The sequence below is a fragment of the Apostichopus japonicus genome, chromosome 5 (genome assembly GCF_037975245.1).
Source record: "Apostichopus japonicus isolate 1M-3 chromosome 5, ASM3797524v1, whole genome shotgun sequence".
NCBI classification, from domain to species: Eukaryota; Metazoa; Echinodermata; class Holothuroidea; order Aspidochirotida; family Stichopodidae; genus Apostichopus; species Apostichopus japonicus.
Window position 1 is genome coordinate 652,338 of NC_092565.1, and position 7,500 is coordinate 659,837.

Sequence of the window (7,500 nt, forward strand, 5' to 3'; positions counted from 1 at the left end):
TAGAGTTGTGACCATTGTCAACTTGAATGTATCGGGCGCTGGCCTGTGTGTGCCCGACGGAGACGGCAGAACGACCCACGAACACATGCATAGAATTTGGACTTCCTTGAAGAAGACGTTGACATAAAAAAAAAAAAAAAAAAAGTCAAGCGGGTACTGGCTCAAGTGTGCCCGACGGTGACGGTAGAACGACCCGCGAACACATGCATAGAGTTGTGACCATTGTCAACTTGAATGTATCGGGCGCTGGCTGGGATGTGCCCGGCGGAGACGGCAGAACGACACGCGAACACATGCATAGAGTTTGTGACCGTTGTCAACTTGAATGTATCGGGCGCTGGCTGGGATGTGCCCGGCGGAGACGGCAGAACGACACGCGAACACATGCATAGAGTTTGTGACCGTTGTCAACTTGCATGAATCGGGTACTGGCCTGTGTGCGCCCGACGTTGACGGTAGAACGACCCACGAGCACATGCATAGAGTTGTGACCGTTGTCAACTTGAATGTATCGGGCGCTGGCTGGGATGCGCCCGGCGGAGACGGCAGAACGACACGCGAACACATGCATAGTGTTGTGACCATCGTCAACTTGAATGTATCGGGCGCTGGCTAGGATGTGCGCGGCGGAGACGGCAGAACGACACGCGAACACATGCATAGAGTTTTGACCACTGTCAACTTGAATGTATCGGGCGCTGGCCTGTGTGTGCCCGACGGAGACGGCAGAACGACCCACGAACACATGCATAGAATTTGGACTTCCTTGAAGAAGACGTTGACTTAAAAAAAAAAAAAAAAAGTCAAGCGGGTACTGGCTCAAGTGTGCCCGACGGTGACGGTAGAACGACCCGCGAACACATGCATAGAGTTGTGACCATTGTCAACTTGAATGTATCGGGCGCTGGCTGGGATGTGCCCGGCGGAGACGGCAGAACGACACGCGAACACATGCATAGAGTTGTGACCGTTGTCAACTTGAATGTATCGGGCGCTGGCTGGGATGTGCCCGGCGGAGACGGCAGAACGACACGCGAACACATGCATAGAGTTTGTGACCACTGTCAACTTGCATGTATCGGGTACTGGCCTGTGTGCGCCCGACGTTGACGGTAGAACGACCCACGAGCACATGCATAGAGTTGTGACCGTTGTCAACTTTAATGTATCGGGCGCTGGCTGGGATGTGCCCGGCGGAGACGGCAGAACGACACGCGAACACATGCATAGAGTTGTGACCGTTGTCAACTTGAATGTATCGGGCGCTGGCTGGGATGTGCCCGGCGGAGACGGCAGAACGACACGCGAACACATGCATAGAGTTTGTGACCATTGTCAACTTGCATGTATCGGGTACTGGCCTGTGTGCGCCCGACGTTGACGGTAGAACGACCCACGAGCACATGCATAGAGTTGTGACCGTTGTCAACTTGAATGTATCGGGCGCTGGCTGGGATGTGCCCGGCGGAGACGGCAGAACGACACGCGAACACATGCATAGAGTTTGTGACCACTGTCAACTTGCATGTATCGGGTACTGGCCTGTGTGCGCCCGACGTTGACGGTAGAACGACCCACGAGCACATGCATAGAGTTGTGACCATTGTCAATTTTAATGTAGCGGGTACTGGCCTGTGTGTTCCCGACGTTGACGGCAGAACGACCCACGAGCACATGCATAGAGTTGTGACCGTTGTCAACTGAAATGTATCGGGCGCTGGCTGGGATGTGCCCGGCGGAGACGGCAGAACGACACGCGAACACATGCATAGAGTTTTGACTTCGTTACAGAGGACGTTGACAAAAAAAAAAATAATAATAATAATATCAAAAAAAACAAAACATGGTCAACTTTAGTGTAACGGGTATTGGCTTAAGTGTGTGACCCAATGGTCAGAATGAGTGGGCAGAGTGAATCGGATTATATATTAAGGGGAGTGTCTTGTCTCGCCGGTCGATCTTCAAATTGTAGAAGTTTCCTCATATATCTCCTTGATTTCGTCAAGATATATCCGGCACGGGAGCAACCCCGACACTCCTCTGAAAATACGGGTCGCTCCCATGTGAGAAGGTCGATGGTGTGATCGACGGCACGAGTGTCATGCGACCGGGCGAGGGCCGAGTAATTAGCCGACGGTGATGCACACATGCGTAGGCATGGGACCCGTTGTCGTTGCACGAGTCTGTGAGACGGGGCGCCGCCGGACAAGACATACCCGGCACGGGAGCAACCCCGGCACTCCTCTGAAAACACGGGTTGCTCCCGGGTGAGAAGGTCGATGGTGCGGTCGATGGCACGAGTGTCATGCGACCGGGCGAGGGCCGAGATTTAGGCCGACGGTGATGCACACAGGCGTAGGCTGGGACTCGTCGTGTTGCACGAGTCTGTGAGACGGGGCGACGGCCGACCTCGACGGCAGGCCGCCCGATGCATCCGCAAGGTGTGGCTCTCGTCCGAGATTTTGAGATCTCTTTAGTGTAGCGGGTATTGGGCTTAAGTGTGTGATCCAATGGTCAGAACGAGCGGGCAGAGTGAATCGGATTCTATATATGAGGGGGGTAGTAGAGTCGATCCAAGACTCGAGAAGGCTTTTAATGTCTGTCGTGTGTGTATGCGTGTCATGGTTGGACTCCAGCGGGCCCTTTCGGTAGGGTCAGCCGTCGTTTCATCGCGACCATGTGTTGCAACTCGGCGCTCAGAGCGGGGGTTTTCACCCACTCGCCCCGTGAGCAGAGGTGTCCCTCCGTGCACACGTATATATCGACGTTCAGATATGAAGCTTTCGCGGACGGGAGTCCACCCGAGACTCGAAAAGGCTCCTTGCCTGTGGTGCGTAAATATGTTTTTGCACGTCAGACCCTTGCTGGCCTTCTCGGTAGGGTCAGCCGTCGTTTCATCGCGACCATGTGTTGCAACTCGGCGCTCGGTGCGGGGGTTTTCACCCACTCGCCCCGTGAGTAGAAGGTTCTTTCGTGCATATGTATATATACAATCCCAGATATTGAGCTTTTTCATCCGCAGAACCCCCGGTGGAGAAGAGAGAGAGTAGAGATGAGAGAGAAAGGAGAAGGGAGAAGGCCTCTCGCGTTGCGTGGTCGATGGCACGAGTGCCATGCGACCAGGCGAAAGGCAAACGGCAAGCCGACGGCGACGGCAGGCCGCCCGACTCACCCGCAGAGAATCTGGGTCTCGTTCGAGATTTCGAGATCTCTTAAGTGTAGCGGGTATTGGCTTAAGTGTGTGATCCAATGGTCAGAACGAGCGGGCAGAGTGAATCGGATTCTATATATGAGGGGGGTAGTAGAGTCGATCCAAGACTCGAGAAGGCTTTTAATGTCTGTCGTGTGTGTATACGTGTCATGGTTGGACTCCAGCGGGCCCTTTCGGTAGGGTCAGCCGTCGTTTCATCGCGACCATGTGTTGCAACTCGGCGCTCAGAGCGGGGGTTTTCACCCACTCGCCCCGTGAGCAGAGGTGTCCCTCCGTGCACACGTATATATCGACGTTCAGATATTGAGCCTTTTCATCCGCAGAACCCCCGGTGGAGAAAGAGCAGGACCTCGGTGTCGTCAGATATCGAGCTTTCTCCACGGGACCCGTTCGGGCATGCTGCCGTTGCTGCGACCATGTGTTGCACTCGGCGCTCGGTACGGGCTTTTTCATCCAAGCAACGAATGCACGCTCGAGGCGTGCGATTGCTCTCCCCTGTTCCAGTGGACGAGCCGTCGCCCTCCCGCGTCGCTTCGAACCGGTCCCGTCTCCGAGGCGGGACCACTGCGACTCCTCTCGAGACGACCCAGTCGACTCGGGTAGAGATACACACCTCGAGAATCCCTTCGGGCGGTTCTTCGATCACTGTACCGTAATAGCACGGCATCGACAATTGAGAATTCAGAGAGAGAGAGAGGGGAGTGCGAGAGCGACTCCCGGACGGCGAACGGGCCCAGCCCGGTTCTGTCGACCGTTACCTGGTTGATCCTGCCAGTAGTCATATGCTTGTCTCAAAGATTAAGCCATGCACGTCTAAGTACAATCCTGAACATACAAGAGAAACTGCAGATGGCTCATTAGATCAGTTATGGTTTATTGGAGAAAGTCTTATACCATGGATAACTGTGGTAATTCTAGAGCTAATACATGCAACAAAGCGCCGACCCTTCGGGGGAAGCGTGCTCTTATTAGGAACAAGGCCAGCCCGGTCCTTTCGGGGTCCGGTCTCCGCTGGTGAACTCTAGATAATCATGCCGATCGCACGGTCTTGCACCGGCGACGCTCCCTTCAAAAGTCTGCTCTATCAACTTTCGATGGTAAGTTATGCGCTTATCATGGTTGTGACGGGTAACGGAGAATCAGGGTTCGATTCCGGAGAGGGAGCCTGAGAAACGGCTACCACATCCAAGGAAGGCAGCAGGCACGCAAATTACCCACTCCTGACACGGGGAGGTAGTGACAAAAAATAACGATACAGGCCTCTTCGGAGGCCCTGTGATCGGAATGAGTACACTTTAAATCCTTTAACGAGGATCTACTGGAGGGCAAGTCTGGTGCCAGCAGCCGCGGTAATTCCAGCTCCAGCAGCGTATATTAAATTTGCTGCAGTTAAAAAGCTCGTAGTCGGATTTCTGGCCGGGGCGGGCGGTCCGCCGTGAGGCGTGCACTGCCCGTTCCCCTTCTCCCCGTCAAACGGGAGTCGTGGGAGATTTTTCCCGGCCAGTGATTCGGTTGGTCGTGCGGTGCTCTTAACTGAGTGCCGTGCGAGACTGGAACGTTTACTTTGAGAAAATTGAAGTGTTCAAAGCAGGCCAAAGTGCCCGAACAGCTCAGCATGGAATAGTGGAAGAGGACCTCGGTTCTATTTCGTTGGTCTTGAGATCCTGAGGTAATGATCAAGAGGGACTGCCGGGGGCATTCGTATTGCGGCGTGAGAGGTGAAATTCTTGGATCGTCGCAAGACGCCCGACAGCGAAAGCATTTGCCAAGAATGTCTTCATTGATCAAGAACGAAAGTCGGAGGATCGAAGGCGATCAGATACCGCCCTAGTTCCGACCATAAACGATACCGACTCGTAATTCGCCGGCGTTCCTCCCATGACGCGGCGGGCAACTCTCCGGAAAACCAAAGTCTTTGGGTTCCGGGGGAAGTATGGTTGCAAAGCTGAAACTTAAAGGAATTGACGGAAGGGCACCACCAGGAGTGGAGCCTGCGGCTTAATTTGACTCAACACGGGGAAACCTACCCGGCCCGGACACAGTGAGGATTGACAGATTGAGAGCTCTTTCTTGATTTTGTGGATGGTGGTGCATGGCCGTTCTTAGTTGGTGGAGTGATTTGTCTGGTTAATTCCGATAACGAACGAGACTCTTGCTTGCTAAATAGTCCGGCCACCCGTCGTGGTGAGCCGCGAACTTCTTAGAGGGACAAATGGCTTTCAGCCATACGAGATGGAGCAATAACAGGTCTGTGATGCCCTTAGATGTCCGGGGCCGCACGCGCGCTACACTGGCGCAAGCAGCGGGTACATTTGCCCTCGGCCGAAAGGTCCGGGTAATCCGCTGAGACTTCTCCGTGCTGGGGACAGGGACTTGTAATTGTGTCCCTTGAACGAGGAATTCCAAGTAAACGCGAGTCATCAGCTCGCATTGATTACGTCCCTGCCCTTTGTACACACCGCCCGTCGCTACTACCGATCGAATGACTTAGTGAGGCCATCGGATCGACCGTCTGGCACCCCCGGCTTCGGCCGGTTGTCGAGGCGCGACGAGAAGACGGTCAAACTTGATCATTTAGAGGAAGTAAAAGTCGTAACAAGGTTTCCGTAGGTGAACCTGCGGAAGGATCATTAACAGAACCCTTCCCCTCCGTGATCGGAGAGGGAACAAAGGGGGAATGTCGGAAAAGCCGTCACAGAGAGACACGCGGAGAGAGCAAATTGGAAAAGCCGGGGGGACTCGAGCGGGGTTTTCACCGCCTCCTTCCCCGTTCCACGGTCGAGGTCAGACCCCGCGCTTCGCCTTCGCTCTCTCCGACAAAAAGGAGACGGGCGTGTCACACACAGACCAGCCCGGGGAGTACCCGGTTCTTCTCTCGTCGTCTGTCTCACGGAGTCTCGCGCTCCCGGTAGCTTCGAGGGAGAAGTCCCGCAAGGGTGGAGACGCCGTCGCCGTCCGCGGCGCGGCGCTCCTCGAGGCATTCTCCGCAGGGCAGAGAAGGGGCACCGGTGTCGCCCGATTTCCCCCCAGTCGGCGAGTCTGACTCGCGCGACCCGCCCTCGCGGCGGTGGGGGGAAGGAGGGAGCCCGCTTCCCCCCTCGGCTCGACGGAGGATATTTCTTTCCAGTCACAAGCAAAGAAGGCACAGAGTCCCCGTGTCCTTTCTCCTTCCGTTCCACTTCTTCCCTCGGCTCTGAGGAGAGTTTGCGAACGCGGGAGTCTTCCAGTGGCAAATGACAATTCTTGGTGGTGGATCACTCGGCTCGTGCGTCGATGAAGAACGCAGTTAGATGCGAGAATTCATGTGAATTGCAGAACTCACTGATCATCGACTTATTCGAACGCAAATGGCGGCTCGGGGATGCTCTGCTCCTCGAGCCACGTCCGTCTGAGCGTCTGAAGACAATCACTCACAGAGTCGGCGTGTTCGCGCGCCGGAGGAGCGCCCGGCCGCAGCCGTCCCTTCGACGGCCGGCTGCGTCGGGTCAGTGTCAGATGGAGTTCTGTGATGTCGGCGCCGGTGAAACTCGGCGAGCAGGCTCGATCGGTAACCGGGGGTTCGTCGGTCGTGCGACGTGCCATCGGGGTGTAGACGTATGCGCCCGTGGTGCGGTCCAGCGTCCGACCCCCCGGAACGGTCGAGGAGCCTCTGCCGGGCAGAGCCGGTCGACCCAATCGCGGGGTCTCTCGTCCTCTCCGTCTGCGTTCTCGCAGGCGCATGGTAGGCCACCCTTTCCCGCCGGCGACCCGATTCTTCGGGGAGCGCCGGGGAAGGAGAGACCCCGGGTCGCCGCTATGACTCCGATCACGTTCCACGTGTCTTTCACGATTCCAGACCTCAGATCGGATGAGATTACCCGCTGGATTTAAGCATATCACTAAGCGGAGAGAAAAGAAACTAACAAGGATTCCTTCAGTAGCGGCGAGCGAAGCAGGAAGAGCCCATCGCCGAATCCCCGCGCCCGTTTGCGGTGCGAGGGACCTGTGGCGTAAGGAAACTGAACTCCGGTCGACAGAGTCCGGCCGCAGTCCACTGTGATCGGGGCTGCAGCTTACCCGCAGCGGGTGTAAGGCCCGTAGGGCGGACTCGAAGGCCGGAGGGAAAGCTTTCCAAGAGTCGGGTTGTTTTAGAATGCAGCCCAAAGAGGGGTGGTGAACTCCATCCAAGGCTCAATACTATGCACGAGACCGATAGTCAACAAGTACCGTGAGGGAACGTTGAAAAGAACTTTGAAGAGAGGGTTCAACATTGCGTGAAACTGCCAAGAAGTAAACGGATGAGTGCCGCA

The 7,500-nt window shown here is 55.7% G+C and overlaps 3 non-coding genes across 3 annotated transcripts in view; all 3 read left to right on the forward strand.

Annotated features, from left to right (window-relative positions):
- The first annotated feature begins 3,966 nt into the window (after window positions 1–3,966).
- Window positions 3,967–5,844, forward strand: LOC139968330 (small subunit ribosomal RNA). The gene has a single exon (XR_011793336.1). It is a non-coding gene; the product is annotated as a small subunit ribosomal RNA (ribosomal RNA).
- A 605-nt stretch (window positions 5,845–6,449) lies between these two features.
- LOC139968488 (5.8S ribosomal RNA) lies at window positions 6,450–6,609 on the forward strand. The gene has a single exon (XR_011793483.1). It is a non-coding gene; the product is annotated as a 5.8S ribosomal RNA (ribosomal RNA).
- Window positions 6,610–7,044: 435 nt separating this feature from the next.
- Window positions 7,045–7,500, forward strand: part of LOC139968403 (large subunit ribosomal RNA) — a 4,028-nt gene continuing 3,572 nt past the window's right edge. The window contains exon 1 of the ribosomal RNA XR_011793402.1: window positions 7,045–7,500. This exon is cut by the window's right edge and continues 3,572 nt beyond it. This is a non-coding gene — a ribosomal RNA (large subunit ribosomal RNA).